Consider the following 7,887-nt stretch of genomic DNA (forward strand, 5'->3'; position numbering starts at 1 on the left):
TGGACTAACTGATGCTTCCAAGGACTACTTGGATAGTTGTGCTGGTTGTGTTTTCAGGGAAAGAACAGTCGACCAAGTTGTATTGTTATTGAATAATATGTTAACTAATGAAAATAATTGGACTCTTCCTAAGGCAATTCCTGAGCCAATTGAGCCAACTCCTGAGCCTATTCCTAAACCTACTCCGAAGAAGAGGGGCGTTCTATTTCTCAGTCCCGAAGATATGCAAGAGGCAAAGAAATCAATGAAAGAAAAAGGTACTAAAGCTGAAGATGTTAAGAATTTACCACCTATTGAAGAAATACATGGTCTTAATCTACCGCCTGTTGAAGAAACACATTGTCTTGATAACCCGACACAGGTAGTAAAGGTAAATTCTCTCTATAGATATGATAAAGTTGAAATTCGCTCTACTAAATTTCATAGCCCATGCTTAGATGAATTTGATGACTTTATGGCTAGACATGAAAGTTTTAATGCTTATGTTGGTAGAGAATTAAAGAATAATTCTTTCGAGATAGGACGCTTGAGTGATTATATGGCTAGAGTTAAAGGTGAACTTAAACTCATTAGCAAATATGCTTCTATGGTTACCACTCAAGCTGAGCAAGTACTTAAAGCTCAAAGTGATTTGCTTGATGAATTAAATAATAAACATGACTTTGCTGTTAGAGTGGCTACTAGAACTGGTAGAATGACTCAGGAACCTTTGTATCCTGAAGGCCAACCTAAGAGAATTGAGCAGGATTCTCAGAGAAATAATGTAGAGGCACCTAGTTCTTCTAAAAAGAAGAAAAAGAAAGACGATAAGACTTTGCATGCTTCTAGTGAACCTGCTATAGACACACCTGAGAATCCCAATGGTATTTCTATTTCTGATGCTGAAACACAATCAGGTGATGAACATGAACCTAGTGATAATGTTAATGATAATGTTCATGTTGATGCTCAACCTAGCAATACCAATGATGTAGAGATTGAACCTGCTGTTGATCTTGATAACCCACAATCAAAGAATCAATGTTATGATAAGAGAGATTTTGTTGCTAGAAAACATGGTAGGGAAAGAGAACCATGGGTTCAGAAACCCATACTCTTTCCTCCTAAACCATCCAAGACAAAGAGTGATGAGGACTTTGAGCGCTTTGCTGAAATGATTAGACCTATTTTCTTACGCATGCACTTAACTGATATGCTTAAAACAAACCCTTATGCTAAATACATGAAAGATATCATTACAAATAAGAGGAAAATACCTGAAGCTGAAATCTCCATGATGCTTGCCAACTATACCTTTAAGGATGAAATACCTAAGAAACTTGGTGATCCTGGAGTACCCACTATACCTTGCTCCATAAAAAGATATTATATTAAAACTGCCTTATCTGATTTAGGAGCTGGTGTTAGTGTTATGCCTCTTTCCTTGTACCGTAGACTTGAATTAAGTAAGTTGACACCTACTGAGATATCTTTGCAAATGGCTGACAAATCAACTGCTATACCTGTCGGCATTTGTGAGGACGTGCCTGTTGTTGTTGCGAATGTTACTATCTTAACAGACTTTGTCATTCTTGATATTCCTGAGGACGACAGTATGTCGATTATCCTTGGTAGACCTTTTTTAAATACTGCAGGTGCTGTTATTGATTGCAACAAAGGCAATGTCACCTTTCATGTTAATGGAAATGAGCACACGGTACATTTTCCGAGGAAACAACCTCAAGTTCATAGCATAAATTCTATTGGGAAAATTCCATCAATTATATTTGGAGGTTTTGATTTTCCTCTTCCTACTGCAAAGAAAAAGTATGATATTCTTATTATTGGGGATTTTCACATCTCCGTTGAGGTAACCTAGTGTCACTTTGAAATTTCTCCAGTTTCATGTTATTCGGAAAGATTTTGTTAACAAGACTTGATCAACCTTGTTAGCGGATTCATTTTGATGATCATGAGATGGATGAAACTAGAAGGCACAACCTTCTGTACCTTTTTTTTTACTTTCTGCTATTTAGAATAAATAAAGCAAAAATAGTATTATCTGTCTATTTTCTGAATTATCCATGCAATAAAAAATATCCCGAAAATAAAGGTGCTCCAAATGCCCTGCGAATTTAGTATGATTTTTTATAGAATATTTGAGGATTTTAGGCACTGAAAACACTACAGAAGGGGCAAGCACCTGGCCACGAGGGTGGAGGGCGCGCCCACACCCCTTGGGCGCGCCCCCCCGTCTCGTGGGCCCATGGTGGCCCCCTTCACTTATTCCTGCACCCACACACTCCATCTTCTTCCCAAAATAAAATCCCCATCTAGCTCAAGCACGAGTTCTAGCTCATTTTGCTGCGATTTTGATCTCCTTGCTCGAAGCCCCATTCACAAAACTGCTTTGGAAGATTGTTGCTTGGTATGTGACTCCTCCATTGGTCCAATTAGTTTTTGTTCTAGTGCTTTATTCATTGCAAATTTTTGTTGCATAGGTGACCCTGTTCTTGAGCTTGCATGTTAAATTTATGAGGTCCCAAGCAATTCTAATGCATGATTTAGGCTCTAGGCACTTGTAGGAGTAGTTGCTACCAATCTTGTTTAGTTTTATTCACTTTCATTTTGAAGTTACTAAAGTTTCAGAAATTTTTCAGAAAAAGAAATATGTTTAGTAGAATGTATCAAGGTGGTTCCTCAATAAAGAAAGGACCCAGGCTTGCTATGCGTGAGCAAGACGATGAACTACCGAGGGACGCAGAAGTGTGAGCCTGTGAGTTGCCAACAGACGATTTTATGGTCAATGCAGGCATTAAGGATGAATTTGACGCATATGTGTGTAATGCCGATCTTGAGGACTTCTTACAAGATAAGTGTCCTCAGTACTATCAATTGACCGATTAATTTGTGAGAAGGTTTAAATATAAATCTTCGGGTAATTCTCAGAGTGTCCTGTTTGATATTTATGATAAATCTTATACCATGGACTTAGAAGATTTTACAACTGCTTGCAAACTTCCGCAGTGGGGCAATGTTAATGATCCCCACAAATCTGAATTTAGAGACTTTCTTGCTAGAATTACTGTGGGAGAATCTAGGGATATAGCACAAGCTACCATAGGGAGCATTCATTTTCCTGCTATACATTATTTTGCTCTCTTCATTGGTAGATGCATTAACGGTAAAGATGAAGCATGTCATATGTGTGTCCCTGATCTTTGTGTCCTCAAGAGTTCTGCATTAGGTAATAAAGCTTACAACTTGGGGGCAATAGTCGCACGTAGGTTGCATAATAATGGTATGTCTGGAGATTTATTTGGAGGTATTTATGCGACCCGTGTTGCTAATTATCTTGGTATAGCCCCACGAGAGGGGGATATGGTGTTGCCTCCTACTTATTTAGACTATGACGCGATGGTCAAACATCGTTTTCTTTTGAGTAATGAACATTTCCTCCATTATCGACTAATCTTTGACAGACATAGCTCTGTCCCTGTTACTCTCCTTCCTCCTTTCCTTTTTGATTACCACGCAAAACAAAGATATGTTGTTACCAGGGAGGAGGCAGCTGAACACGAGGGGAGAGCGGAGGCGGATCGCCAGCATGCCGCAGCTCAGGAGGCATTTGCTGCTGCATCTCAGTACGACCCCAGTTACAACTACGGATATCAGCCAGGCTATCCTTGGCATTAGACCAACTTAGGCCAAAAGCCTAAGCTTGGGGGAGTATGTATTTCTCACCGACTTTACATTCATGTTCACACACTATTCTAGCTGTCGGTGCTCATACTCTTCTATTGTATTATCCATGCTAGTTTAATTTTCTTTTTCTAGCCTTCTTCTTGTGTGCTTGATAAACCTTAAGAAAAATCAAAAATTTTAGTTAGTTTAATTTCCATGCTTGTAGTAGTAATTAAAATGAAAACCCAAAAAGATTTCTCGTTCTTCTTTTACTTGTTGGGAGCTTTCCCGTGTAAATAGTTTTATTTTCTTTTCCTTCCTTTGGGGGTCGAGAGTAGAAGACCATATTGAAAATGTTTAGTGGCTCTCACATGCTTGATTGTTTATTTAACTTAGAGCCCATATTACTTTGTCTCCTCTCTTGAAATGAATGCTTGCAGATTCTAGCTTAGTCCAATGCACTATTATTATTATACACATCGTTCGGTCGTGTAAGTGAAAGGCAATAATGACGATATATGATGGACCGATTGAGATAAGAGAAGCTGGTATGAACTCGACCTCTCGTGTTTTTGTAAATATGACGAGTTCATCGTTCCTGATTCAGCTTGTTATGAAGTAAACATATTTGCAATGTCATTTAGAGATTATAGTTGCTTGTGTTGTGCCATGCTTGATTAGCTATGAGTTATAATGGTCTACCTTGCGTGCCAACATGCTATTAAAATGATTATGATGTGGTATGATGGGATTGTATCCTCCTTTGAATAAATTGAGTGACTCGACTTGGCACATGTTCACGTATGTAGTTGAAACAAATCAACATAGCCTTCACGATATTTATGTTCATGGTGGATTATATCATACTCATGCTTGTACTCGGTGTGAATTAATTTTAATGCATGTTTATGATTGTTGTCGCTCTCTCAGTTGGTCGCTTCCCAGTCTTTTGCTAGCCTTCACCTATACTAAGCGGGAATACTGCTTGTGCATCCAAACTCCATAAACCCCAAAGTTGTTCCATATGAGTCCACCATACCTTCCTATATGCGGTATCTACCTGCCGTTCCAAGTAAATTTGTATGTGCCAAACTCCAAACCTTCAAATGAAATTCTATTTTGTATATTCGAGCAGCTCATGTTTCAACTAGGGCTACCTGTATCTTCCATGCTATGTGGGTTATTCTCAAGAGGAGTGGACTCCGCTCCTCATTCACGAGAAAGGGCCGGTAACCGGGATGCCCAGTCCCATGATCCAAAAAGATCAAAGAAAATCAATATAATTAAACAAAACTCCCCCAGGGCTGTTGTTAGTTGGAGGCACTCGTTGTTTCGAGCAAGCCATGGATTGATGCTTGTTGGTGGTGGGGGAGTATAAACTTTTACCATTCTGTTTGGGAACTGCCTATAATGCATGTAGTATGGAAGATATAGCCATCTCATAGTTGCTGCGTTGACAGTGAAAGTATACCGCTCAAAATTTTATTCAATCTCTATTTTAAAATCGAGCTCTGGCACCTCTACAAACCCCTGCTTCCCTCTGTGAAGGGCCTATCTTTTTACTTTTATGTTGAGTCATCACCTTCTTATTAAAAAGCACCCACTGGAGAGCACACTATCATTTGCATTCATTACTATTGGTTTATATTGGGTATGACTTGACTGGATCTCTTTTACCATGAATTACAATGTTTAGTTAGTCCTTGATCTTTAAAGGTGCTCCACATTTATGTTTTGCGGTCTCAGAAAGGGCTAGCGAGATACCATTTTGTCATATCATATTATGGTTGTTTTGAGAAAGTGTTGTCATCCGAGTTTTATTATTATGGCTCGCTAGCTGATTATGCCATTGATATGAGTAATTGTGAGACCTAAGTGTTATTGTGAGTATGGTTAGTTCATAATACTTGCTGGAACTTGAATCCTGGCTTTACATATTTACAACAACAAGAGCAAACTGAGTTTGTAAAAGTTTTTCTTTATCACTTTCAGTTTGTCAACTGAATTGCTTGAGGACAAGCAAAGGTTAAAGCTTGGGGGAGTTGATACGTCTCCAAGTATCTACTTTTCCAAACACTTTTGCCCTTGTTTTGGACTCTAACTTGCATGATTTGAATGAAACTAACCCGGACTGACGCTGTTTTCAGAAGAACTGCCATGATGTTGTTTATCGTGCAGAAAACAAAATTCTCGGAATGACCTGAAAATCCACGGAGATAACTTTTGGAAAATACAAAAAAATACTGGCAAAAGATGAAGGCCAGGGGGCCCACACCCTGTCCACGAGGGTGGGGGGCGTGCCCCCCTATCTCGTGGCCCCCCTGGAGCTCCGCCGACCTCAACTCCAACTCTATATATTCCATTTCGCGGAGAAAAAAATCAAAGAGAAAGTTTCATCGCGTTTTACGATACGGAGCTGCTGCTAAGCCCTAATCTCTCTCGGGAGGGCTGATCTGGAGTCCGTTTGGGGCTCCGAAGAGGGGGATTCATCGCCGTCATCATCATCGACCATCCTCCATCACCAATTTCATGATGCTCACCGCCATGCATGAGTAATTCCATCGTAGGCTTGCTGAACGGTGATGGGTTGGATGAGATTTACCATGTAATCAAGTTAGTCGTGTTAGGGTTTGATCCCTAGTATCCACTATGTTCTGAGATTGATGTTGCTATGACTTTGCTATGCTTAATGCTTGTCATTAGGGCCCGAGTGCCATGATTTCAGATATGAACCTATTATGTTTTCATGAATATATGTGAGTTCTTGATCCTATCTTGCAAGTCTATAGTCACCTATTATGTGTTATGATCCGACAACCCCGTAGTGACAATAATCGGGATACTTCTCGGTGATGATCGTAGTTTGAGGAGTTCATGTATTCACTATGTGTTAATGCTTTGGTCCGGTACTCTATTAAAAGGAGGCCTTAATATCCCTTAGTTTCCACTAGGACCCCGCTGCCACGGGAGGGTAGGACAAAAGATGTCATGCAAGTTCTTTTCCATAAGCACATATGACTATATTCGGAATACATGCCTACATTACATTGATGAACTGGAGCTAGTTCTCTGTCACCCTATGTTATAACTATTACATGAGGAATCGCATCCGACATAATTATCCATCACTGATCCAATGCCTACGAGCTTTTCACATCTTGTGTTTTGCTATTTACTTTTCCGTTGCTACTGTTACAACTACTACAAAACTGTTATCTTTACTTGTGCCACTGTTACCATTACTATCATACTACTTTGCTACTAAATACTTTGCTGTAGATACTAAGTTATCCAGGTGTGGTTGAATTGACAACTCAACTGCTAATACTTAAGAATATTCTTTGGCTCCCTTTTGTCGAATCAATAAATTTGGGTTGAATACTCTACCCTCGAAAGCTGTTGCGATCCCCTACACTGGTGGCTTATCAATGTGTGATAGAGCGTATCGTATCACGTGGTTTGGATGCACCGGCGAAGTTTGCACCAACTCTCAGGGTGAGAAAGGGCAATGCACGGTACCAAAGAGGCCAGCAATGATGGAAAGGTAAGAGTGCGTATAATCCATGGACTCACATTAGTCATAAAGAACTCATATACTTATTGCAAAAATCTACAAGTCATCAAAAACTAAGCACTATGCGCATGCTCCTAGGGGATTGATTGGTAGAAAAAGACCATCGCTCGTCCTCGACCGCCACTCATAAGGACACTACAAAAAAAAGACACATTCGTGACATTTTGGGCCGAACGAATTTTTTTTCTGTCATACTTATGACACTTCTATGACGATAATTGTGACAAAACCCGGTATCATCATAGATGTGGTGGGCTCCTACTTCTATGACAAAATATCATGACAGAAAATGGGCTTTTCAACCTGGGCGAGCCGAAGACGCAGCTGCATGACATTCTTTGGGCCATCCATGATGGAAAAAACCATGGTAGAAGCAAGGGCGAGGAAAATTTCGGTGTGTTCCCGGTTACGGTGTGTGGTCGGGGGCCGCGCAATGCATGTATCTCTCATACACGTACGCGCGTGTGTGCGAGGCGTTGGGCTCTAACTGAACCCGCGCGAGGCGTCGCCTAACTGAACCCGAGCGATTGCACCGCAGGCTACGCGTTACTGAACCCGAGCGATCAATCGATGGCTATTAACTGAACTCGATCGAGCAATTCCTTCGCTACTGCTGCTAACTGAAGCCGATCAATGATGCCTCTGGATGA

The sequence above is a fragment of the Triticum aestivum genome, chromosome 3B (genome assembly GCF_018294505.1).
Source record: "Triticum aestivum cultivar Chinese Spring chromosome 3B, IWGSC CS RefSeq v2.1, whole genome shotgun sequence".
NCBI classification, from domain to species: Eukaryota; Viridiplantae; Streptophyta; class Magnoliopsida; order Poales; family Poaceae; genus Triticum; species Triticum aestivum.